At 54.3% G+C, this 25,741-nt stretch overlaps 1 long non-coding RNA gene across 2 annotated transcripts in view; it reads right to left on the bottom strand.

Annotated features, from left to right (window-relative positions):
* Nucleotides 1-1,174: 1,174 nt before the first annotated feature.
* LOC104848900 overlaps nt 1,175-25,741 on the bottom strand; it is a 35,837-nt gene continuing 11,270 nt past the window's right edge. The window contains exon 3 of one of the 2 annotated variants that reach the window (XR_004515043.1): nt 1,175-5,285. This is a non-coding gene — a long non-coding RNA (uncharacterized LOC104848900). Of the gene's footprint in view, nt 5,286-23,790; nt 24,196-25,741 lie in introns of those variants that run through there. The other variant, XR_776580.2, reaches the window with a different exon arrangement.

Below are 25,741 nucleotides of genomic sequence, written 5' to 3'. Positions count from 1 at the left end.
CCGAGCCCCCCGAGGACCCCGCCGCCACCCGGGCGCCCCTCGAAGGCTGCGATCGCGGGTGGGAAGGCGGAGGTAGGGCGCACGCAGCGCCCGTTCAGGGGATCGGGACAACTCCTTTTTCATTTTAACTGGGCGCATCCCCCAAAGCGAATTTGTAGACTGCTGTCGCCACCAGTGTCCACGGACCCTGTCGCGTCCCTGCCTAGAATGGGTGTCGCGCTCACTTTGCTCGAACCATTCATAACTTTCGGGAAGGGAGCCTGCTCTCCTGCAGCTCGCGCGGGGAGAGAAAACTTCTGGGGGAGGACGTGCCGGGCCTGCCCCCGCGCGGTCGCCCTGTGAGGGTGTAGGGGTTGTGTACAAACAAGTGGCTGCTCCGGGGGAGGAAGTAGGAAGAGAGGTCCCCGGCGCCCACGTGCCACGGCGCTTTCATGGCTGCTCCAAGTGGAAACCGGGCACTGCGAGCCTGCTGGAGCTGGACAGACCTCACACGATTCGCTTCCTCCCATCCGCTTTTCCTCCCCTCCCCCTGCGGTCTCTGGGACACAGTTTATGTTTCCTGGGGCGGCTGCAACTTCGCCTGGATACACTGTCTATAATGAGTCTCGGTCCTGTCGGAGGCTGGCCCGGAGTCTGGCTTGAAGCGCAGGCTGCGCCCTGGGTCTGAGCGGGGTAAAGGATCCGGTCGCTCGCTCGACCAGGAAGCCAGCCGCTGGGATGACGGGATTGAACCCTACTACTGCCAAAACAATCACTTTCAAGTAGGAGCCAGCTTTTCTTTTGCTTTTAAAACCGAACTGTATATATTAGCAAGGACTTTTTCCAATAAACAAGCATGAGTCTCACTCACATAATTTTTAAAACCAACAGCATTGTGGATTAGAGGATAGGAGGACGTGATTCAGATGCCTAGGCCCTTCCCTTTGCTTGTCAGATAACCAGCTCCGGGAAGCCTGGTTTTCAGCCCAAAAACTGCTCAGCAGTTCAGTGACTGAGTCTTTGGCCTGAGTCCTGTTCTCGGAATAGACCCAGCACTTAGATTTGTACAGAAATACATGAAAATGGGAATCTGGGTTTCACAAGACTGCAGAAATTAGTACAAGTGCTTTCTGTGGAGAAATCTCCCATCTTACTTGAAAAACTAGCTCTCCAACAAGTTAAGATTGTCGTTCGTTAGGACACACTTTGGTGTGTCAAGTCGTGAGTGGAAAAACTTGAGCCAGCGGTTAGCTGACACCAAGCAAGTTTTGTTTTTATGTTAAATACCTCTCTGTAGCAGGAAAACAAATCCGATTTAGCATTATGTCATTTACCGGGTTGGACTTGCATGAAGTGGGTGTGTTCCTTGGGTTTTGTTTTTATTTCAGCTCTAGCCTGACCTAGAAAGGTAAACTATTGGAAGTCAAGTAAATTTTTCTGAGCCCTAACTTGGAAAGAGAAGCAGATGTACAGTGGTTTGGGTTGTGCACTTGGGTGTCAGGCAGCAAAAGTACTATTAGTTACTTAACCTCTTTCAGACTGATTTGTGACCTAGGAGTGGCGGTGGTCTCTGGCCTTAGGGTTTTGATGAATGTGTGGTATGCTGTCTTTGAGGAACACTTGTGAGAGGATCTAACCCATAGCAAATGTTCAGTGATTAGCCAGTTTAGTTATCTAGCTACCCAATCAGCAGGCTGTTGGATAAATTGTAAAATGGGAGCTTGAACCTTTAGAAAATGTGAGAGGGAAGCTTTAGAAAAAAGCGCTTGATTTCTGAGTGTGAGGTGTATGTGAATGTGTGTTACAGTCTGCCACCGCATATGAACAATTACGATTTGTCTTTTTGCTTTTAGTGCTGAAGGTACAGTTGCAGAGTAAAAGAACTTTTCTTTCAAGTGGTTGTGTTTATTGGTCTTGGGCGGGAAATGAAACCAGGAACTGAAGTATTTGTCTTTCACCGAGTCTGATTTTAATTAAAGTGTGAACTCTATGGCCCAGGGCCCCCAGATAAGCCCTGGAGGCTTCAGGGCCCAGTGTATGTCGTCTTCGCTGTGTTTCTGACTTCTGTGCAAGTGGTCGTTCGGTTCATTTGGGAAATCTACTTATCCAGCATTGGCTCATTGCTGAAATTTGTGCAATTTAAAAAAACACTTCCATCTTTACCACAAACCCGGCGGAGCATCCTCTCCCCCTCCCTGTCCCCTCCCCCCTTAATGTGCACCAGGCACAGAGAATCCCACTTACGGGAACCCCAGCTCACGCCACGGGTGACCTGTGAGTGTCCTAATTGTTCCACGGGGACCCAGGCCCAGGTGGGCAAGGACTTCCCATAACTACGAGGGGACAGCATCCTCCGGACCGAACAAACCCCTGAGGGTTCTCCTGGGGGACATCGCTGCCTCACAGGGCTCTGTGAGTATAGAGGGCGCTCAAGTGACTTCACCCCTGGGCCTCCTTCGGTGCTGCGAGGATTAAACGAGCTGCTCTGGGGGAACCGGGCTCCTGAGCATCGCCTGCAGTCCGTGTTCAGCAAACATTCGCATTAAATTACCTTTCCCAGCCTTGTGTCCTGAGCACAGTGCTATTCTTAAAACAGGAAAACAGCTATGTGAAGTTGTAACATTTCCCCCAAATCTAAAAAGCTTCAGTCATTTTAAAAAGCCCTGCCAGACAGCAACTAGGCAACATCGCCATCATCGCCGTGTCTGAAGGTGACATGGGTAGCGATGTTAATATATATTCAACAAACGAATTCTCCTAGGCCTCAGTTTCATGTTCCTTTCTATTAGAAACTTTAAAAAGAATCAGTAATACATGAAGCTAGTTATACATTAAATAGGAGAAAGGCAGTGTGGAACTTGCAGGTCATTATTACAATTATAATTAGCTTAAAAATATGTAACACATTTTGGAAAGTCCAGAAGGAAATGCAGAAACGGGTGGTGGGATGCATGTGGCCCGGTTCTCTCCTTTTTCAGCCCAGTGAGCGCGCGGACGTAATAATGTGCTGCCGTTACTCACGACCAATTCTAGCCTATTGACTTCCTGTGGAAGGATTGCTGGTCACGGCCCGAAAGTCCTCGAGTTCAATGCCAACACCTTGCAGTGAGCACGAGCAGTAGTTTCTAGGTCCGTTTATCTCCAGGAGAGGCCTCCGACCCTGGCGCTGTGGAAGCCATGGCTCCGGGGTCTGCGCCGTGGGCTGCGCTTGCCGGCCGAGCTCCTGGTGACCCTGACAAGCCCAGGGCGGGATCTGCGGTGGGCGGTGGTACCCCGTCCCCCCAGCCCTTTCTGAGCCCCTTCGGTTAAGTCTTGCTGTCCCTACCTAGGGCCTGGGCCTGACCCAAGGGCAAGAAGATAACCCCGCCCATCTTCCTGCCTCTTCTGCAGGAAAGCGCTCAGCCGAGGACAGCGCCACCCGTAGGAGGCCTGTGGTCCTACACCCGGAGCCCCTCAGTTTCCCTCTTTGGAAAGACAGGGCCTCGTGAGGAGGCAGCTGGCAGCCAGGGTGGGGCCGGGGCTGGGCTGAAGGTGTCTCCCAACCGAACTGCCGCTAGCTCCGCTTCCGGCCAAGTCTCTTGGAAATCATTTCTGGTGTCCCGTAAATGTTTGTTTTATTATGTCAGGTTTTATTGGGTATCATAAAAGTGCTTAGCTGTGCGTGTCTGGTTGCCATCCTGAAACAAGAAAGGTTTTTGTCTTCTTTTAATGGCGGTGCATTTCACAAGCTTACTGCGCAGTGAGCCTGGAAAGGTGCAGACTTTCTGACTTTTCTCTTCCCAGAGCGGATGAGCAGCTGCCGGGAGGAGTTTCCCGGGGTCTCGCAGAGTCAGTCAGCGGCCAGGAGCCACCTGGCTTTTCGGGTTCATTGGTTGCTATGGGGGTGACTGTCCCCTGGTTGCCCCACTGGCCAGGTCCCGCGCTAGAGCTGGCATCCCCGTGGTTGGTGGAGGAGTCTGAGTAAGCTGAGTCAGGGCGATCTCAAGCGCCCCAACCCAACTCACTCAGCCCTCGGCTCCTCTTGGGATTCTCCGACTCAGGTCCCAGGCTCACAGGGACCTTAGACTTTGTTTTGGGGAGAGAGACGCAAGAGGCTTTCTCTTTCGATGAAGACTGAAACGAACTGAAATACAGTAAGTCTTGAGTGAACTCAATCTGGGGCGGAAAGGGGACTTGGAATCCAAAAGCCGCTTGGAGTTTATTCATTACCTGGAAGTCAGGCGAACTTCGGGCACATGGGGAGGCGTCAGGGCAGCAGGCCAGGGGCCGGGCCTCTGCGTGGTCTGGCCTGGGGTGCAGCTGGCAGCACTCCCGCAGGTGTGCGAGGCCGAGACTGAAGTCTGGCTGTGTCAGAGGGATCAGCTGCTTCCAGGCTGCCTTAAATAGGGAGCAGACTTCTCACCAGTGCTCAGCAGACAGGAGGGGTGGGACTCCAGTCGGCTTGGAAAATACAGGCACCCTGGGCCAGACCCCCGTGCCGGCCACCATGCAGGGCCACCTCCATCCATCAGCGAGGCAAGGTCCACTTGTGGGGCTCTAGCTGGGACATGAACACGCGGGGGTCCAGGTCTCCCTGCGGCCACAGTAGCCCAGGCCTACAAACGTCCCCGAGGCCAAGCAGGAAAGCAGCAGGGTGTGTGGCACGATCTGTCATCTACGTGGTTGGGGGTCACACTGCTGGGAACATGGCAGTGGCACTCTCAGCTGCATGCGGATGCCCTTCCCTTCCACCCCACATTCTTGGGGGGGCCCAGGAGGCAGCTCCTGACGGAGTCCACGGGGTGCAGAGGGAGGACAGCAGGAGAGAGGGAGGGGCCTTGTGCCGATCCACAGGGAGCCCTCGGAGGCCGCCTCAGCCCACCTCTGGCCTCCTGCTCTTCCTGCTGGCAATGAGCTGCATCGGGAGAGCAGAGCCGCCCACACTGCCCGCGCCCCGGCTTGCCCCGCCGCTGGGCCAAGCTCCTGGGCTCCCATGGGAGGATCCGCTTCCCGGCCCACACCTGCCTGGCCTCCACCACTCGTCTCCTGCCCCTGTGACCCACACACACAACCTCTTCATGTAGGAGAAGGTAGGAAATATTTTTATCTGGTCCCCGCAGAATCTCACAACCACGTATCAAAGGGAAAACCCTGAACATCTCGTTCCTGTCCCACATGCCGGGAAACTTTTTTCACATCGTCTGCAAGCAGCAATTTCTTAATGCAGGCAAATAAGTGTGGATTTTGTGTGATTCTCTGCTCTTTCCTGAAAGATGGTGCTCTGTAGGTCCTGTGCTGTGTCTTGCTTTTTTAAATTACCTGGAGATCTGTCACACCACAGAGGTACGAGGTATAACAGAAAAGCACAGTGAATGTTTAGTTTTTTGAAATACAATAAAAGCTACATTGCCACAAATCCCCTTAAAATCCTCTCCCTCACTTTGCATTCACTCGTCCCACCGTCCTGGCCGCTTCCTGCAGCAGCTCTGCAGTGCTCTTTCGTGAGGGTCTTTAGTTGTGCTGTCCCGGCTGCCTCCAAGTCCTGAATGCATTCTAACTGTTCCCCTCTCCTGGTCGTTGTGACTTGGGGGAAGAACCGGAAGCCACATGGTATCAGATCTGCTGAGGAAGGTGGACGAGGACACAGCATCGTGTCTTTTCTGAGCTGCCTTTCTTCTGGGTGGTGCTCGGCAGCAGCAGTCACCGAATCTTTTATCACCCCTCAAAAAGACACTCAGGAAAGAGGACTCTAGAGCTGCTGCAGAAAGAGGCAAGAAGGAAGGGATGAGCATCCAAAGTGAAAAGATTCTGACGGGTTTCATGGCAATGAGTTTTACCGAAATACATTTTTAAAATATAAACATTCGCCGCATTCACTGACCACAGTCTGTGCCTTCCTAAGTGAGCAGGCTGTCTGGGCCCCTTCTCTCTTTGAAGAGCGCATGGCTCCCCCTCCTGCAGATGCCGGGGGCCTGTGACTGGCCCGGGTCTTGGGGTCAGGTCTGACTTTTGTCTTCTGCTCTCATACATGGTGCTGGGAGGAGTGGAGTTTGAGGAGGTGCCTGTGTGTGGCACCCCTGAGATCCCAGTGGTGGGGCTGCCACGTCCCCGGCCCTGGGGCCCAACTCCCAAAGGGCCGAGTCCCAGTGAGAATGGTGTCAGCTCCTTTGGATTTGGCCCCTCTGGGTGGAGGGAAATGGCATTATAGGGTAGCTTCAGTTTTCTAATTATGAGCAAGGAGGAGGTTGAGTCATTTGTAAACCTCTTTTCCTCATTATGTAGCTCAAGTTGGCCTTTGACTCACTGTGTATCCTAGGCTGGCCTGGAACTCACAGGAATCCTCCTGCCTCAGCCTCTCGAGGGCTGTCACACCCAATCCTGTACATGTCTTGAATGCATCTCTGCTCACCTAATTCGATGGCTCTTTGGGGCCGAGAATAGAGCGGGTGGCCAGACCATCAGGGCCAAATCAAGAGAAGCAGAAAGTTAGGTTTTCTGCCAGTTACTCATGTCTAAATTATAAATAGTTTTCTGCTAATGGTATTATTAAACTGGGGATTCTCCAAATCCCTGATCTCCTAGTCTAGGATTTCTCAGCCCTCAACTAAAGCAAGAGGGAGGGAGGTAGAATTCCAGCACATTCCTGCCGACAGTCCTGAAGAGCTCCGGAGTTTTCCCTCACCAAATCCCCACAGAAGTTACAGGCCCGAAGCTCTTGCGCTCCCTTCCTGCTGCAGGCCCTGTGCGCCCTTGGACTGTGCCGCCTGAGAGCTGCATGCTGGGTTTCCAAGGTGAAAGAGGAGACCAAAGTAGAGGTCTGGCTGAAGAAGCCAGGCAGTGCTCTGCCTTCTGGGGAGGGAATAGGCCTGGGCTGTGTCTTTCTTTTCGTTGTTTTTATTTTTTGCGTTTAGCTTGTTGTTGTTGTTGTTGGTGGTGGTGGTGGTGGTGTTCTCTTTGAGACAGGACCTTGTACGTAGTTCAAACTGGCTTTGAACTATGTGGCACAGGCTGGCCTTGAACTCCTGGCAATCTTCCTGCCTCAGCCTCCTGAGTATTGGGACTACAGGTGTACTCCCCCACACCTGGCTTTTTGGGGCACTCTGTAGATAGTTCTTGGGGTGTTATTTTAATATCAAGTTCACCTTCACCTTTTTAAGACCAAATTCCATTGAAAGAGAGAGATTATGATTTGGTGGAAAGATATGGTGGCGGTTTCTTCACTGTGGAAGTTCTTACGCGGCAGTCCTGCATCAGATGGGCCTCCGTCTTCACACACACACACACACATACACACACAAGCAAAAACAAAAAACAACCAAAGCGAAAGGAGGGCAAGAACAAACTCCCCTTTCCGAGTCCCACGTGCGCTGGGTGGGCCTGGCCTCTGATCCCAGCTCCCCTGGCCGCTGTGGGTCCCTGGTCTGGTGGAGTTTGGTTCAAGCTCTCGGGGCCTGTGCTCCCTCTGGCGGAGTGAGGCCCCCACTGAAGTGTCGCCCACACACTGATGGGCCTCACTGGTCCGCTCCTCCGGGCCCATGGGACGCTGAGCACAGCGGTCCAGCACCTTTGCAAGCCGGATCCTTGCCGGGCCAGTGGCACTGCTGTGTCTGGCTGGGCTGTGGTCCCCACTTCAGGGACCTGCTTTTGTGTCACGTGTGTCGGCTGCTCCCTGGCCTTGGCGGTGGACACTGACCCTGGGGGACTCGGGCAGCATGGGGTGGGGGTGCAGGCACAGCAGCCCTGCATCCCAACAAACCTGACACACCACCAGCTGCAGGACGGAATGGCCACCATTAAACGGCAATAAACAAAAGTTTGAGAGGGAATCAGTGCCCCATGATGTGGTCACACATCACAAACCACCCACCAGGTGGGGAGGCGCATGCCTGTGAGGCCAGCATCTGGGAGGCTGAGGCAGGACCATCACTGCAAGTTTACGGCCAGCTGGGCTCCTTAGTGAGACCCTGCTTCAAAACCAGAAAAAAATGTTTGAAAAAGCAGACATTTCGTAAGCACCACTTGCCCCCGTTGAGGAAATGGTGACAGAGAAGGTGAGGTGGAGCTGACAGGGACGGTTTCCCCTCGAGGCAGAGACACTGCCCGCCCTGCCACTCCCAGGCGCGGAACCTCGGGAGCGGCCCGTGGAGGAGGCTCCTGCCTGTGGAACCTCAGCAGCACCGCCGGCCCCACAGTTGACCCAGGCGCTTGGGCATGGCGCACAGAACGGGCCGACAGAGCCTGGCCCGGCGCATTCACATCGCCCTTGTCCGGGACTCCGCAGGCGGGGGGAGCAATAAAAAATGGGCCTCGGGTTGGACGCTACAATGTGTTGTCCCCTGAATTCAGTGGCATTTTGTCACCTTTCTGTTGCCGGTGACAGGCAGTGTGCAGGGCACTGGGGACTCCGTGTGTAGGGAGCTGGGATGGAATTAAAATAACCTACTTTGAAAGCTTCCTTCTCTCAGGGCCAGTCTGCTCACACATTACCGCTGCCCGGTGGAGGGGAAACTGAGGCTCCGTAGCTGGCTTCTGCTTCTGCCCAGGGTCCTGGGCCCAGCAGGTGGCCGAGCTAGGACCAGAACTGCAGGCCTGGAGCTCTGCTGTCTGCGGCCTGGCCCACGGGGGCTGTGTGGACAGCAGCCAGCTGTCCCTGCACGGCCGAGTGGGTGGGGTAGCGCAGGGCACACCCTGCTCCCCTGCCCTGTCTGCCCCCTCTGCCCAAGGTAATTTATGGTCACACCCGGGCAGGGCCACCGGGAGCTGCAGGCGGAGCGGTGTGGACGTCCCGGTGAGTCACTGCTGGGCAGGGAAAGGAGCCCTGTGCCCGGTCACCGGGCTGGGCGCATCTCTATCACCAGGTGGGGCCCAGGCAAGTGTGCACAGGACCTAACCACCCCTGGCTGCGCAGGCCGAGCTCCTGACCTCCCGCCTGGCCGCTCTCCGCTCCGTTCTTCCCTCCCCTCCCCTCTCCTCCCCTCCCCGCCCCTTTTCCTTCTCCTTTTCCTCCTTTCTGTTCCTCTCCGCTCCGTTCTTCCCCCCCCTCCCCTCTCCTCCCCTCCTCGCCCCTTTTCCTTCTCCTTTTCCTCCTTTTTCTGTTCCTTTTCTCCTTCCCCTTCTTGCTCATCCTCCTCGTTCCTCTTCCTCCTCCTCCTCCTCCTCCTGCTCTTCCTGTAAAAGCAAAGCCAAAGGGCTCTCTGGAAGTCGGCACACGCCTGGGCAGCGGCCTCTGCCTGTGCCTGCTGACTGTGGCCCCAGCTCCGATCTCAGGCCGCAGCAGGCCCTGGGGCTCTGGCCCGTCCTCCTCCCCATCCTCCTCCTCCTCCTCCTCCTCCTCCTGGCCGGTCAGGAGCCCTCGAGCACACCACTGTCCTGGTCCTGGGGACGCTGCCCGGCTCCACGTCCTCAGAGCGAGGCCCGCAGCTGGCACAGATGCCTGGGGCCGGGCTGGGCGTGGGCCAAGGCACTGCGATGGCCTCTTCTGAGGGCGCGATCTGGGCTTCGGGGATGTGGCCGCCTTCGCACAGGGAGCCTGGTGGCCAACTGGGGTTTGGGGGACAGATGCAGCATCTTGGATTTTGACACGAGGTGGCCTTTGTGGTGAGCACTAATTTTATTTTTTATCTGGGGTTGAGTTACAGACAGATCTCCAGGCAGGTGCCCTGTATCACCCACATCCCTAGAAACGATGTGTGGCTCCATTTGGATGGATAAAAACTGTTCTTTTTAAAGAAAGGTTTTGTCTGGATCGAATTTGCGATCCCCATATTTTTTTTCCTATACTCGTTAGACAAATGGCAGCCTCTGGAACTCGTATGGCCACAAAACTGATAAAAATGAAAAGCAAATTTAAGAGTGCAGGTTAATTTTCAGAAGTGACTTTTTACAACTTGGATTATGAGCCAGAAAAGTAACTGCTTTTGTGTGCCTGTTCTTGACCAGGTATCAGAACCCACTAAAGATGGCATAATAAGTTCATTCATTTAATTTTTTTTTTTTCAAGACAGGGTCTCACTGTGTAGTTCAGGCTGGCTTTAAATTCACTGTGTAGCCAAGCTGGCCTCGATCCCAGGGCGGTCTTCCTGCCTCAGCCTCCTGAGTGCTGGCGTGATAGGCATGCACCACCACACCTAGCTTAATTTGTTTATTGTACAGAGGAGAAAACTACAATTCGGAGAAGTTAGTGAGTTTGCCCGAAGCCACACAGAGCCAGAATTCAAACCTGTGCCCACCACACTTGGCCACTTGTCCTCCTGGGACGGAGAAACCTCGCGGAACTTGGGGCGCTCTCCTAGCCCCTTGGAAGACTTGCTGTCTCGTTGTTCACGGAGGCTGTCCTGAAAAGCAGCCATCCTAAAGTCTCCCGTCACTCACTGCTCCTGTGACCCTGGGTCCCTTGCCTCTCAGCGCCTCCTGTCCTCTCCGAAGAACACAGAGGTGACCTCGCCTTTTCCCCGAGGTTAGGGCGCCCCTTGCACCTGTGCCCCGTTACTGCTGCCCAGAGTCAGTTAACAGTGCCACTGTCATTGTCACTGATTGAGGCTGAATTAATTTCGTCGGAGGAGTGGGCGGAGACAGTGGGGGAGGACGCTGAAGCCCCCTCACCTGGCCTCCTGTGTATCCTTCCAGAATGACTGTAGAGCCAGGCAGGCCTGTAATCCCAGCATTGAGAGGCCGAGGCAGGAGGGTGGCTGCGAGTTTGATGCCAGCCTGGGCTGCAGAGCTGCTCAGAGAGACTCCTGTGTTAAAGCCCCGAGTCATTAGAAGCAGGCTGTTTAATCGGGGCCCTGCGGTAATGTTTCATGGTGAAGACTGAGGCCTGGTATGCTGTGCCCTTCATCCAGTTAGGTGAAGATCCTAGCAGAGGCAGTCGGACCTGGGGTGCGGAGTGTCAGGAAACGGTCCTGTCTGTCACCATCCAAAGGGGCCATTGTGGGTGCACACGGCAGCTTCCTCCGACAGCGCTCAGCGCCAAGATGGGCGCCGTGGTTCCGCCCCATCTTTGTGGCTGTGGCTGCCTCTGTGAGGGTGGGCGCGTGCGTCGTTCTGGAGCGGGGCCCTGAGCGCAGGGTTCGATCTGCGCTGCGGGCGTGAGCAGCCCAGGGCAAGGCCCTGCGGGATTCCCTTCCGAGGGCTCCCCCACACAGTCCGTATTCAGCTTGCTAGGTCTGCACAGGGTTATAACTGCAGGGCGCTGATGTCAATGGCAGTGGTTTTCATTCCAGATTCTGTTGTATAGGAAAGCAGTGGACTTGTGCTTACTAATGTCAGACCCCGCAACCTTGTTCTGACTGTTCATTCTAAGAGCGTTTTTGGCAGATTTTGTGTATAGGTCATCATGTCATTGTGAACAAGAGAGTTTAATTTCGTCTTCCTTCTCTTTTATATATTTTGTGGAAAGAAATGTGAGGGGAGGGGACCCTAACCCTTTTCCGTCCTTAGCAGGACAGATTCAAGTTACCGTTAAATCTGGTGTGAGCTGTAGGGCTTTTGTGGATGTTCTTTATTAACTCAAGAAGTTTTCCTTCCACTTTTCTGAGTTTTTTTTTTTTTTTAATCATGAATGAGTGTTGGATTTTTCCCCATGCCTTATGATATGACTGTGATTTTCCTTTTTTTTGGCTTGTTGCTATGACGGGTTGCTCTTAGTGTTTTGTTGTTTGAGACAAGGTCTTGCTTTGTAGTTCCAGCTGGATTTAACCTCACTGTGTGGCCCAGGCTGGCCTCACATCTGCTATCCTCTTATCTCAGCCTCCTGAGTGCCTAGGTGAGCAGCTGAGGCACCACACCTGGTTTATGATTTGATGACACAAATTGATTTTGAATCATTGGACTAGCCTTGCTTATCAGAGATAAGTCACAGTGTAGTACTATTTTATACATAATTAGAGGGCTGGGGATTTAGGTCAGTGGTTCTGCCACCTGCCTTGCAAGTGCAAGGTCCTGAGTTCAATCCCTGGTACCAAAAAATAAAGAATTATACATACTTAGATTCACTTTGTTAATGTTTTATTGAAGACTTTTGCATCTCTGATCCTGAGATCTGACACTGAGTTTTCCAGTTATGTCACCTGTCTGGTTTCGGTCTTAGGGTAATGTTAACCTTGGAGAATGAATTAAGAAATACTCTCTCTGCTTCTGTCTTCTGAAGAGATTCTGGAGAATTGGTGTAATTTCACCTCTAAACATTTGGGGGATTGACCAGTGCATTCTCCTGAAGCTGATATAATTTCTGTTCGGGAAAGTTACCAATATCGATTCAATTGCAGTACTAGAGACAGGCCTACTGGTTGGGTTATTTCTTCCCTAAATTTTAGCAAATCCTGTCACCCAAGCAACTAAGCCATTCCTTCTAGGTTATGAAGTCTGTAAACGCAGAGTTTCATAACAGTCCTTATTATCCTTTTGATATTCACAGAATATTAACAGTGCCTCTCTCTTTCATTTCTAATATTAATAATGTGTACCTCTCTTTTTGGATAACCTGACCAGAGGCACCAGTTTTACCAATCTTTTCAAAGAAACTATTCCAGTTTCATTCATTTTTCACTCTTGATTTCTTCTGTACAATTTTTTTCTGATCTCTGCTGTGATTTTTTCCCCGCTATTCAATCTGAATTTAATTTGACTTTTTTCCTGCCACTTTAAGGTAGAAGGCTGATTGTTCTAAGATGTTGCTTCTTTTCTGAGGTAAGCATTCAAGACTATAGATTTCCCTCTAAATATTGCTTTTTCTGCATCCCCCATGTTTGGAGAAGTAGCATTTTCTTTTTATTTATTTCAAAATGTTTATAAATTTCTCTTGAAATTTCTTTCTTGGTCCACGCACGCACGTGTGTGTATGTGTGTGCGTGTGTGTGTGTTTAGAAGCGTGTTGTGTAAGCTCCGACTCCATTAACATTTTCCAGGTATCCTCCTGTTACAGATGTCTGACTTGGTTGCCCTGCACGCTGAGAACAGGCATTGCGTGATCCCTGCCTTCACAAGTTGTCGTGTGTGCCCTGCGTGTGCTGTCACAGCTGTGTCCCCCGCGAGCGCAAGGGCGTTGCAGGCTTCTAGGTTCTGTCTGCCGCTCCTGCCCATGTGCGAGCCAGCTGTGGAAGGCAGGTAGTAAATTCATCTCGCTTCCCACAGCACAGCGCCTGTGTGCCTTGTGCCTTTCCATGACCTGCTGTTGGGCCCAGGCTCGTGAAGGATTGCTGCGTTCTCTTGGAAAACTGTTCCGCTTTATTGCTACGTCATGCCCCTCTCTATGGCTCAGTTTTCTTTGTTCTGAAGTCTGCTCTGCCTGAAACCACTGTGCTGTAGTCGCTCCCACTTTCTCTTGATTGGTTTTGGCCGAAGTATCGTTCTCCATCCCTCTACTTCTAACCTCTGTCTGTGGTGAGAGGTGGGTTTGGCTGGATCTTGCTTTTGAATCCGTTCCGACAGTGCTTGTCCTTTAACCGTTGTATTTCAACTGTTGACTTTTTAGGTGATTGTTTGTACCGGGGATTGAACTCAGGGCCTTGCGCTTGCGAGGCAGGTGGTGGCGCCACTGAGCTACATCCTTGGAAGGTGATTATGGATAAGCAGCCAGGAATTGTGTGACAGCCGAGGTGCACTCTGGGATGTGTCACTGGGTGATGTCAGAGCCGTGTGGCCATTGCACACCGAGGGAACAGGGTGACACCACTGTTCTTGGGCCCTGCGTGGACAGCAGGTCCTGGGCAGTTGCAGCCCAGCAGCATGCGCTTCTGACACAACTTGGGCTGGGAAAGCAGGGGCAGAAATGTCCAGGAAGGATGTAAGTGGTACAACCCCAGCCCCGACAGGCAGCCTGAAACTTCTGTTTTTAACTTTTTGACTTTTAACAACAGCTTCAAACAGAAGATACATTAAAAAGAATCTGTCATATAGCTGTACATGAACGCATACTTTATGTCTGTATTTTATATGCTTCTTTTTTCCTCTTCTGAAAATTGTACTTTTTGTTTTATTTCTTAAAACTTTCCGTTGTTGCTGTTGTTGTCACTGTTGTTAAAATAAAGACGGGTGCACATATAAGCCTGGGGTGCCCAGGGCCAGCTCCCACTGCTGTCTCCTCCACCGCACGTCTGGCCCGCTGCACGGTGCCCAGGGAAGGGCAGGAACGGTTCCAAACACGGTCTGTAAGCAGGGCTGCGGGCTTCAGCCCAGTGTGGTCCCACGGCTGCAGCAGCCACTGGCATCACCATGCCGCACATGGTGTCACCCCTGTCCACCAGCGCTGCGGTTTGATTACACCGTGACCCCATGGACGCATGACCGGCATCCCGGGACCTTGGACAGCCCCAGGCCATGGGCACAGGGACCTTCCGGCTCCTGGTCCTGATCTCAAGCCAGGATGGGTTGGACTCACATCTACCACTCTTGCCATTTTCTGTTTGTTGGCCTTGTTCTTTGTTCCTGTTTTTATCATACTTTCACTCCCTTTTGTGGTTAGAGATAAGACTCTTCCGTATTTGCATTTCTCTGCTTCCTTAGCATATTATTAAACTTGGTGAAGTGGTTTCCGTAGAGTCTGTGATATAATAGCAGTCTAAATAACACATCCAAGTCATTTCTGAATTACTCCATATCTCTGCGAAAGTACTGAGGGCTCCTCCGAGTAAGAAGAGTCCGAACTCCTCCCACAGTTCCTGTCTGGTGTTTCAGTCCCGTCGTACACGCAAATGCACAAGCACACAAATGAGCACGATTGAAAACTGCCACTATGGACAGCTATCACCTGCTCATCAACTGATACGAAAAGTGCGAGTTTACGTTCTACCTTCACTTACTTGTTTTCTGATGCTTCTTTCTGCACAGAGATCTGTCTCTGACCTTTATAATTTTCATGCTCTCTGAAGAATTTCTCTTAACACTTCTTTTGCCACAGGTCTGTTAGCAACAGATTCCCTGGATTCTTCCTCTGAGGGTCTTCATTTTCTTTCACTTTGGAGAGATAATTTTGCAAGCTCTACACTCACAGCTCAGTGGGTTTTGTCTCAACATTTTGTATTTCGCCGCTCGGTTGCCTGTGGGTTCTGAGGTCTCCGTGTGATTTTTACCTCTGGTCCCCTCCACGGCAGTGCTTTTGATGTTCTGCTCTGAAGTCGGAGCATGCCCTGCATAGGTACCACTGCCGTTGTGTCGGTTTGGAGCATTGGCTGCTTCCTGACTCTCACTGGGTCAGACATGGCCGGGACTCTGTCCTGGCTCTCGAGGGCGCTTCTGTCCCTTCCGTCCCCACTATGTCTGTCGCCCCTTCCGCACTTGGCACGGGGTTTCTGGGTAGTCCCTTCCACCCGCCTCCTCCTAATCTTTTCTTTCAGATTTGGCGATTCTCGTGGTTCCTCTCAAGTTCAGTGATGCCTTTGTCATCTGTGTTCCCCCACAGCAGAGGCATTTCTCGTTTGTTCTTTTCAGTTCTTTCTCGGAGTTTCCATAGTTCTGCTTTATTACCTGCCTGGGCTAAGAGGTTGTGTCCTTCTCCCATCGCAGCCCTTAGCATGGCAGCCTCAGTTTTTTTTAAATGCCTGGCCTGATGCCCCCCGCATTCCTGCTGGCTCTGATGCGCACACCTTGTAATTTCCGTGGCTGGCAGACATGACCCGGCCGCCAGAGGCGCCATGGTAAACAGACCTTGCGGAATGTGGTGGCAAGGGCGGGAGGGTGCTTCTGGCAGCACTGCGATTAGGGATCGGTGCCCGGGCCCCTGGAAGGCCAGTGCTTCTCGGCCTCTCCCCTGCCGGGAGGTGGGACCGGTGCTGGGGGCTGTCTGCTCTCCAGGCTTTGGTGAAGCCCATGGGCAGGCCCTGAGCAGGACAGTGCTCCCTTGCATTTATTTGAAGTAGTTCTTTTCCTGGCCTTGCTAGAAGCATGAAGGCACTGCCCTCTCCTAGACGCAGCGAGGACCTGGTGGAAGACTGGAGACCCCCAGGTCCCCTTTCAGCTCCGCACTGCATGGCTCCTCGCCGCACTTGGCCTGGCTCTTCCTGGGGACCCAGCTGTGAATGCTTCACTCTGCTTGGCCTGGCGTTGGTCTCTCAGGATGGCTGGTATCCAGCCTGAGCGCCCTCCCAGCACTGCCTGCGCAATTCTGCCCTCGGTGACCACACTGGAGACGCCCGGCTCATGGGGGCCCAGTCGGTGCTGGGGCCGAGAGGCGCTGCTGTGCTCCCAGGCTGTCCCTCCCGGCCCTGCCCGTGCCTGCTGCCCCGCCGCCCACTCCCACGGCCTCCTGCCCTGCTCCTTTCCTTCACTTCGCTGACCTCCAGTAACTGAGCACCCGGCCCGGGCCAGGCGTGGCTGCGGCCCCATCCCCGTCCCCGTCCTGCGTGGACACCACAACCACAGCACCTGCACAGGGGGTGCAGCTTCCCACGTGCTGGAGTAAAAGCAGAAGGCTGGGTGCCCAGCATCAGCCCAGCACGGTGGCAGGACAAGGAGGGCCCTGTCCCCGCCTTCCTCCTGGGCTCCCTCCTTCCTCCTCATACCTCTGTCCTGCACAGTGGTGCTTCTTGTCCTTTTTCCTGCTCACTGAGTAGGGAGGGAAGTTAAAATAAATTCCAGTTAACGTGCACAACACAGACTTTTCTCCCCGACGAGATAAAGTAAGTATAAGAGAATAAGGTTTTCTTTTTTTGTCTGTTTTTTTTTTTTTTTTTTTTGAGAAAAAAAAAAATCTCACTTTGTAGTTCGCGCTGGCCTTGAGCTCACTATGTGGCCCCGGCTGGCCTTGAACTCATGGTGATTCTCCTGCCTCAGCCTCCTGAGTGCTGGGATCACAGGTGTGCACCACCGGGTTTTGATGAGTAGGGTTGAGCTTTGGGGGGGGTCACTAGCTACGCTAAAGCTAGGAACTTTTAGCTTCCCCTAAAATAAATCTCATCTGGCTGGAGGCCCCACTGGCCCCATGAGGATGCCCCTGCAGGTCCCGACCTGGTCCCTTTCCACATCCCCATGAAGTCTGTCCCTGGTTGCTGCTTTCCAGGGGGCCCCTCCCTGTCTGCTCTGGGTCCGCCAGCCACGCTGCAGCGACGACGCCTGGCACACACAGAGTCCAGGTGACAGGATCCTGTCCAGGGTGAGAGAGTCTCCAGCTTCTGCCGCACGAGCCAGAGGGCACGAGTCTGTGGGACCGCTGAGCAAGGCCTTCTGGGAACTCTGCCTCACCCAGAGCCCTTTCCCCGCTTCGGGCTTGGTGCGGAGGGGGAGTTTCACACTTGTACGGGGTTCAGTTCATGGTTTGCTGCTGCTTGATTAGCTGGCACCAGGGCTTCCGGCCCCGCAGGGTCTCATGTGGTCCCAGGGGCCACCAGGTGGAACAGTGCCACCTCCCCCTGGCAGGACAGGGCCCAGGCCCCTGCCCAAGGTCCCCTTGTGCCAGAGCAGGGGAGGCATGAGCAGAAACATAGCTCCAGCACTTAACTGACGAGTGTGAGAACGCTTCGTGTGTGAATTTTTAACTCACAAGCGTGTGATTTTCCGAATGACACCCAGTCAGGAGCAGAATGGCAGGGAGCTGAGACAGGAGGCTGAAAGGCCCATTTCCCTCGGCCTTTGCAGAATCTTCATGAGCAGCAGTAGATGAGAGAGCCGTATGGACAGGGCAGCTAGGAGACGCGTTTACCGTGCGCCCACTGGGCGTTGCAGACTCTGGGCTGGGCATCCTCCGAGGGTGCAGGTACCAGCAACGGCCCCATGCTGGTCCATCTGAGGGCACTGCGCCCAAGCTCGGAAAGTCTCGGACAAGCTGGAATTAGCCGAGGGAAGGCGCGGAGACGCAGGGCCTGGGCAGGGGAGTGGGGTCACCAGATCCATGGTGTGGGAGTCCTGTCCTGGAGGAGGAGAGCCCGGCTGTCCGCTGGCTTATTCAGTTCCACCTCTGACTGCTCTCGGGAGATGTGCTCGTAGGAGTCCAAGCTCCACTTCCTGTGCAAATCTCCACGGGCATCAGGGCCTCATGCTCCCTGACGGCCTGGCGTGCGTCTGATCTTGGGCTCTGTGGCTGTTGGCCTATGTCCCTGCACCCCATGACCATCTTGGAAGGACTGTCGCACGCGCCCCTGCTTGATAAGCGTCTGTGGTTCACCTTCCCCAGGTGCCCCGGGCTGCCTGGTCAGAGTCGCAGCCGCTGGACACAGGGCACGCGGAGAGCTTCATCAGCAGTCCCTGGGCGCCCGGGGCTCCAGCCAGGGTCTGGGGAGTGATGGCGACTCATTAGATTAAGAGGTCCACGCTGGCCGCCAGCGCCTTGGCCTTGGCGGTGTCATCACCTGGGCACCGGGCCCTGGCGAGCAGGGTCCACACAGCAGCCAGAGGATGCAAGGAGTCGCTGTGTCACCCAGGGCCGCGGTGACACCGAGAGACGGAAGAGCATCCTGTTTAGGGGCGAGAATTCCAGTCTCCTTCATGGGATCTGCAGAAAAGTTCCGTTTTAAGGAAGGGGGAGAGGATGGCATATCTTTCCTGGGTCTCCTCCTCAGCAGCCCCTCAACTTCCTGTGGAGCCGGGCATGGTGGCGCACATCTGTAATCCCAGCACTCAGGAGGCTGAGGCAGGAGGACTGCAGTGAGTTCAAGGCCAGCCTGGGCTACATAGTGAGACCTGGTCTCAACCAAAACTAAACAGAAACACAGAAATCACCAAAAGAAACTGATGCAGGCCTAGAGAAGACAGGCTGGCTCTTTCTGGGTTTGATTTTAGGAGCCTTTCTTCCGAAGGAAAGCAAAGATGTAAAGCTTTCAGATGAAGCGGGAGCCTACAGAATGTGCTAGAAATTTAGTAAACTTCAAGGTAGGCACACGAGGTGCAGACGCTGGACTCAGCGGTCAGGACCCAGGCTCAAGGCAGGTGGGCACCGAAACCCACCCTCTGCAGTCAGAGAGCGACGGCCTAAGTCGGAACAGCCCAAAAACCGCACATCGCTTCCTTCGTGGTTGTCATGGCTAGAGGGAGAGGAAAGTATTTATTTTCATAATTCAGACAACAGAAAATCAACAAAATATCTCTGACCAGCTAAGAACGTGTATTTCAGTAAAAATCCCTGTAAGTGGAGAGAAACTAGTGATTCTGCTGCTAGAATGCAAGGAAGCTAGAGGAACAAGGTAAAGAGATGAGAAGGGGAACACGAAGACGCCTGGCGCCGCAGCGCCTGTGGTCATCAAAGCTTAACTGGCCCACGTGCGATCCGTGTGGCTTTTCAGCGGGAAGGGTGTGGAGGAGGTGCAGAAACTGCATTCACATCCTCAGGGTGGGGGTGCGCAGGAGCAGCGGCAGGGGGCGCCGTGGAGGCACCCCCTCCTCGGGGCCCCGGGCTGGCGCGTGCTTTCCACCTGTCCACCCACTCTGCGAGGGCACGGCGCCCCCAGGGAGCTGACGCTGAGAGAGGAGCCTGTGTCCACCTGCAGAGCCCCGTGGGTCCCTCCCCAGTGTCACACACACAGCGGCACAAGTCACAGAGAGACACCTGTGTCTGCCAGGGCAGCAGAAACAGACCACGGCCCCAGCCTGAGTGTGGGTCACTTCCAAGGGTGTGGCTTTTAAAAGCTGCCTCTGCCCTTCCAGTAGAAAAGCAGAAAAGCACTGCGGCGTGTGCTGTTCCTGCCTCCGGCTCTCACTGACTTTTCACCGCGTGTCCCAACGCGCCTGTGAACAGGAAGCAGGTTTTCCCCGGCCTTGACAGGAGCAGAAGTCTTTCTGCCTCAGCCTCTCTGCAGGTGTTGAGGTTTCGCAGCCCTGGGTGCAGGTGTGGGCGGTGGCCAGGGACCAACTGTCCTCTCGGGACGGCGGGCACTGGAGAAGGCGGGCAGCTGGCACAGCACACACGTCCCGCCCACCTGGGGCGCAGCCGTTCGCGGACTCAAAGCAGCGAGGGCGTTGCTCTTGGCCACCACAGATCCTGTGCCCGAAGCTCCTTTCCCATCTCCTTCCTGTCTGGGATGACACTGGATCAGAGCCTGGAGAGGAAAACAGACAGACCAGAGGGTGGAGGAGCAATCTCCGGCGGTCTCCTCAGCAGTCCACTCGGGGCCGTTCTCAATCCTGTGGCTTGTGTGAGCAGGGATGGACAGCGAGCTCGTCCTTGTGGTTAATTCAGCCACACGTGCCTTGGACTGCACAGCTCTCAACTTGTTTTTGTTTTGAGGCAGGATCTCTCTCGCTGTGTCACCCAGGCTGGCCTTGAACCCCTGGGGATCCTCCTGCCTCAGCCTCCCGAGTGCTGGGATGACGTGTGCCCCACCACACCCGGCAGCTTCATGCAGGTGCCCGTGTAGCAGAGTCAGTCCGACCCAGTTGCTGGGTGAGGGGCTGTGCTTCCCGGCCGCATGGCTTCCTCTCTCCCAAGGCTTTTCCTCGGAACTGGCCCAGACCCCGCCTTTCTTCCCCTTCTGGACTCCGGACGTGGCACTGGTGCCTGTGGGCTCAGGGTGGCTTCTTCACAGGTTTGTCTTCTCCCTGCTGTGGCAGTGCAGGAGCGTTGAGCTCAACAGGAACGTGGTCCCCTTCCCTCCCCTGTACCCCGAACCTCGCGGCGCCCGGCACACAGGCTGCGCTCCGGACTCTGTCAGGAGGAGCTGCTCTCGGAGTTGTTGATTTCCTCGTGGAAATGCAGGGGCAGAGGTGGGCGTGGCCATTAGTGGCACTGGTTGTGAGGTCGCTGGGCACTGTGTCCTTCACCGGTGGTGCTGGGAACGGTGGCCCATGGCTGGTGGCATCTGCCTGAGAGTGGGGCCCGGGACACCAGCGTGGCAGGGTCTCTGGGCTGCCCGGGCTCCGGCTCCCACACCCAGGTCTGAACCCGGGGCCCTCTGCTGCCGGAGGAGGTGTCCCCAGCCCCGCTGGTCGCCTTCGCAGTCCCGGGGGAGGAGGCAGGAAGGAGATGCGCTGTGGGACTGCGGGCCATGGCGCAGGCGCCCGCCAGCCTAGCTGCCTCGGTTTCCCCCATCACTTCCTCTGGGTACGGCTGGTGTGGAAGGTGAAGTAGGGCTGTGCTTGGCTTCAGTCCCGCTGGCGGATCGTCACCCTGGAGTCTGCGCAGGCTGCGGTGCGTGTCTGCAGTTCGTGGTGTCTGCGTTCCTCTTGGGGATTCTCCTTTTTCCACTCCCCTCTGCCCACCCCAGCTCTGGACTCTCTTCCCGTTTGAAAAGGTCTACTCCAATCTTTCCTTTTATCCTTTTCTATTGTTTATACTTTGGGTTTCTCATAGAAGAGAAATCATGTGAAGTTTAAGCTTCTGTGTCAGACTTATTTATTATTGGTGCCAGGAATCGAACTCGGGCCCTTGGGCTTGTGAGGCAGCAGGTGGTGCAACCACTGAGCCAAATCCCCGGCTCTTTCTGTCTTATTTCACTCAACTTTGTGGCCTGGAGGTGCAGCATTTCCCCACAAATGAGTCCCGGTTACCCTTCTTTATGGCAGAGTAGTACTCCACTGTGTTAAACTCACATTCCCCCGCTGGTGGACACCCGGGCCACTTCCCAGATTTAGCTTTTCGGGCTGTGCTGCTCTAAACATGGTGTGCACAGATCCCGCACGGTGACATCGATGCCTGGAAGGAGGAAGGCTGGGCTGAGTGGAATTTCCGGTTTAGTTTTGTTGTTGAGCTGAGTCTTCAGCCCTGTCTCCTCTCCTTGCCTGGCCACCCCGCGTGGATGCTAAGCTGCACCGCAGCGCCGGCTCCAGCGTGCATGACTTGGGCGCCGAGCACGTGTGTGTGGTCTGACATAGCTCACTGAGTAATTTCCTCAGAGTCTGAGGATTAACAGAGAGAAAAGCACACCTGAAACTTTGAAGTCAGCCTGTGCCATTTCGTGAGGCTTTGTCTCAAAATAAGAACTAAGGCTGGCGCTGAGCCCACCCAGGTGTCAGTGGGCACCCCGGCCCAGGCAGGCTGTGATCAGGATGGAAAATGAGGGCTCCCAGCCTGGCCCATTTCAGTGGAGTCCAGTGGCCAAGGGCACAGGCCCTGGGCAGCATTGTCGCTGCCTGTGGCCTGCCTGTCCCTGTCGTGTCCCAGAGTCCTTAGATGATGCAGCTCTCACTCCACAACGTGACCGTGAGGCTCATGAGTGGACAGGAGCAACAGCAGCATGTGTGTGTAAATCTTCACTGCTGCTGCTTGGTGATTTCTGCTAAATGACATCCTAAGGCCCTGGTGGTGCACACCTGTCATCCCAGCGCTTGGGAGGCTGAGGCAGGAGGATCTCTGTGAGTTCAAATCCAGCCTGGGCTACAGAGTGAGTAAAAGAGCAGCCTGAACTACACATCGAGACCCTGTCTGAAAAAAAAACAAAAAATAAATAAAACACTGTCATGTTTGAGGCTTTTGTTAGCGAAGTATAATTTAGCTGCTTTTATCACCAAAAAAGCCATGTGAGGTGATAGCCATTAACCTGCTTCCCGACAGCAACCGTTTTCCCGTCTGTACACAGCAGATCATATTTTGAGAACGTCAAACATACACAGTTGTTAGGAGAGAGTAGAAGGATGTGACGTGGGTCGGCAGCCTTTTCCACTGCGCACAGCACGCGTGTGGCACTCCGTATGAGTGAGCCGAGTGCGTCTGTCTCCCACGAACTCTTGGTGCCGCTGGCTCCGTGGGTAGCTTGGTGGCTGCACACGGCCCACTTCCATCCCCCCAGGCCCGAGTGTCACAGCTTTGGGGTCCGTGCATCCTCCGAATGTCGGTCACAGTCGCGCCCGGTTCCAGCCTCACGCCCTCCCGCTGCCGTCCTCCTCTTCCTCTTCTCTCACGGAGCAGCCTCCCATCCTCTCAGGGTCCACACTAGGGAGACCACAACTGATTCACGTCATCCGCTGTCCCTTCCGGTGGCCGCCGGGCTGTTTAGTGGCCCCGTGGTCTGCACTGCCGCTCTGGCAGTGACCAACACGCAAGGCTCCGTGGCTTCTTGTGTGAGTGACCCGGGCCCAGGCGTGGCCTCCTGTCCTCGAGTGCAGCCTGTCCCCTGTCCCGTCGTGGAAACTGGGCCTGGGCCTGCCAGAGCAGCGACCAAGCAGGCTCCACCGACAGCAGAGGGGCTTGCGTGCAAACACTACCATTTATAGTTATGCTGGCCTCAGGTCCAGCTGCCCCACAGCCGAAGGGAGAGCACTGTTCCGGAAGTGGAGATCTGTGGGCCAAAAGCCACTCCTTGTTCCATCAAGAGCCAGAAAAAGCGCTGTTAGTCTTTAACTCAGAGAATAAATCCTCGTCGTAGCAGCCACTTGGGATGGAGAGCCGGCCCCCTCCAGCTGCGATTTACTTACGGGCGTTTGTCTGATGCCTTTGCAGATCCTTCCTCCACTTGAACCCTGAGGACCTGGACCACACAAACACGTCCAAGTAAGTTCTCCCCGTCACCGAAGCAGAGCGACCGGCCTGCAGGCGTGTGGAAGTGGTCACTCCAAACGAGCTGCGACCCCTGGCCTAGGACTGTATGTCTCTCTATTTGTGCTTTGGTTTTGGTCTCCAGAATGATTTACAGTGTTTCCCTGCCTGACAAAAGCACAGCCAGCCACGTTCTTTTGCTAAGAACATGGGCAAGAAAAAGACCTAGGACTGCATGCCAGACGCTATTAAAATACCAACTTTTTTTGTAAAGAAACTATTTCCAGGCCTGTGTTGATGGTCTGCTTGTCTCAGGCAGAGGCCAAAACAACAAAGTGTGACTTCGGCCAAAGAATTCAGACAACCCAGCGCCTGCCTTGTCACGAACACTGGCTCAAAGCTGCAGCATCCTAGGGCTGCTGGCTTTCTTTTTCACCTGTTTTTTTTTTTTTTTTTTTTTTTTTTTTTTTTTTTTTTTTTTTTATCGCATTTCACCTAAATGTGGTGGTTGTGGGGTGATGATGCTGCAGTAGAAAATTTCCTTTAGTGCCAGGGAAGCAAAGTTCGTTTTAAGCCAGAGCTCCTAGGGCTCTAATGTGGCTTTGCTCCCTGAAAGATCATGGCTGTACTCTTATTTGCAGTGTGTATTGGTTAGCTTTTGCTGTGTAACAACCACGCCAAAAGGTACTCACTCTAAATAGCAGCTGTTTATTTCTCTCCCAGCCTCCTGGCCCACCAATTTGGGCTGGACTTTGTCGGTCGTGTTGTTCCTCTGCTGCGAGCTGGCCCTTCAGCCGTCAGGCCCAGGCCCTTAGGGCTCGGATTCTAAGGGGTCACTGGCTGTCGGCAGAAGTGAAACCGTGGCCACACTGTGTGCTTTGTTGTCCTTCACTGCTCACAAGGTCCTGAGACGGTGTCGAGAGATAGATAGGTGCTGGGGCCAAAGCCAGAATGGCCCAGCGTTCCTCAGGCTGAGGCAGGCATGTGGCTTGCTTGGGTCACAGGGAGGACATATAGATTCTCTTATTTATTTTTCTTTTCTTTCCTATTTATTTATGATCCCAGGGATTGAACCCAGGGCCTTTATGATCCAGCCCTGTTTTAACATATTTTTTTTTTTTAATTTTGAAGCAGGATTGTGCCAGGCTGCTTTAACTTGAAACCCTTCTGCCTCAGCCTCCCAGGGTACTGAGATTACAATGTGCAACACACGTGGTCTGGCTCAGATTCTCCTGGATGAGGGGAGCCTCGGAATCTGATTGCAGGAGTGGGAGACCCTCAGTGTCTGGGGTCCCTGAGAACAGCTGTGTGGAACAGGAAGGGTGTGGGTGGGGACCAAGCTGGGCCGCCACCCTGTCCTGCTGACTGGCACTCCGAGCCCCCCGAGCTCCCGTCAGTTCACAGGGTGGTCCCCCAAACCGGGCACTCCCATGGCACCACAGGAAGCGCCCTCCTCCCTTGGGGCCACCTGCGAGCCGCCTACCACCCTTCGGAGGCCCCTCTAAGAGTCCCTCTGCTCCACTGTGGCCCCAGAGCAGGGCTGAGGGTGTAGCCGGTACTGGACACGGCCCCAGCGTGGACTCTGCTGCACCATATGCCAGAGCCACACAGCACCCGGGAGCCACAGACGCAGGGTCCTCTCCCTGGGCCCATGTTCACGGATGGCTTGACACTCACTCGCGATGGAGAAATTTACCCCCAGCCTGCTGGGAGCCTCACAGACTCAGCCTCCTGAGCTGCAGTTCACCTATCTGTGCATGGCCATAATACTTAATTCAGAGGTCTCCGAGAAGAGCCAGAAGTGGGGCACACACCTGTCATCCCAGCATCCAGGAGGCTGAGGCAGGAAGATCACCTCCAGTCTGAGGCCAGCCTAGGCTGCACAGAGACCCTGTATCAAACCACCCCCAAAAAGAAAAGATCCAAAAGAACAACTCGTGTAACGCTACTTTCTAACCCGTGAAATGCGAGCACAGGGGACGGGGGCGAGCGGCGTCGGTGACTTGAGGGCTCGGCAGTGGCAGTGACAGCAGCAGCAGGCCACGCCCACTGTTCACGGGGCACCGCTCCTCCCAGGGGGCGTTGGAGGTGTGCAGGAGGCACCTGCCCGCTGGCGTCTGTGCCGTGTTTATTTAAATCTCCGCAGCCCCGTATCTGCAGTCCGCACGACCACATCCGCCAGAGGTGGCCGTGTCCAGCACATCCTCACTGTGCTCCCCGCCGATGTCTCTTGATCCTTTCCCACTTTTTTTTGGTTCTGTTTTCTTTTAGTTTGGTTTTTTCCCATTTACAAAAGATTCTATAACCTCTTCACCATAAGTGAATGATACTTATAGATTTTTTTTTAACTCTTCAAAATATCAGCTAAAACGTACCTGTCCCTGCCGGGGACTTAGCTCAGTGGTGCCACCGCCTGCCTCACAAGCGCAAGGTCCCGAGTTATCCCCGGTA

Source organism: Fukomys damarensis, unplaced genomic scaffold, assembly GCF_012274545.1.
Source record: "Fukomys damarensis isolate Sample0158 unplaced genomic scaffold, DMR_v1.0_HiC HiC_scaffold_33, whole genome shotgun sequence".
Lineage (NCBI taxonomy): Eukaryota > Metazoa > Chordata > Mammalia > Rodentia > Bathyergidae > Fukomys > Fukomys damarensis.
The sequence above is the reverse complement of the archived record's forward strand: the minus strand, read 5'-3'. Positions and strand labels throughout refer to the sequence as shown.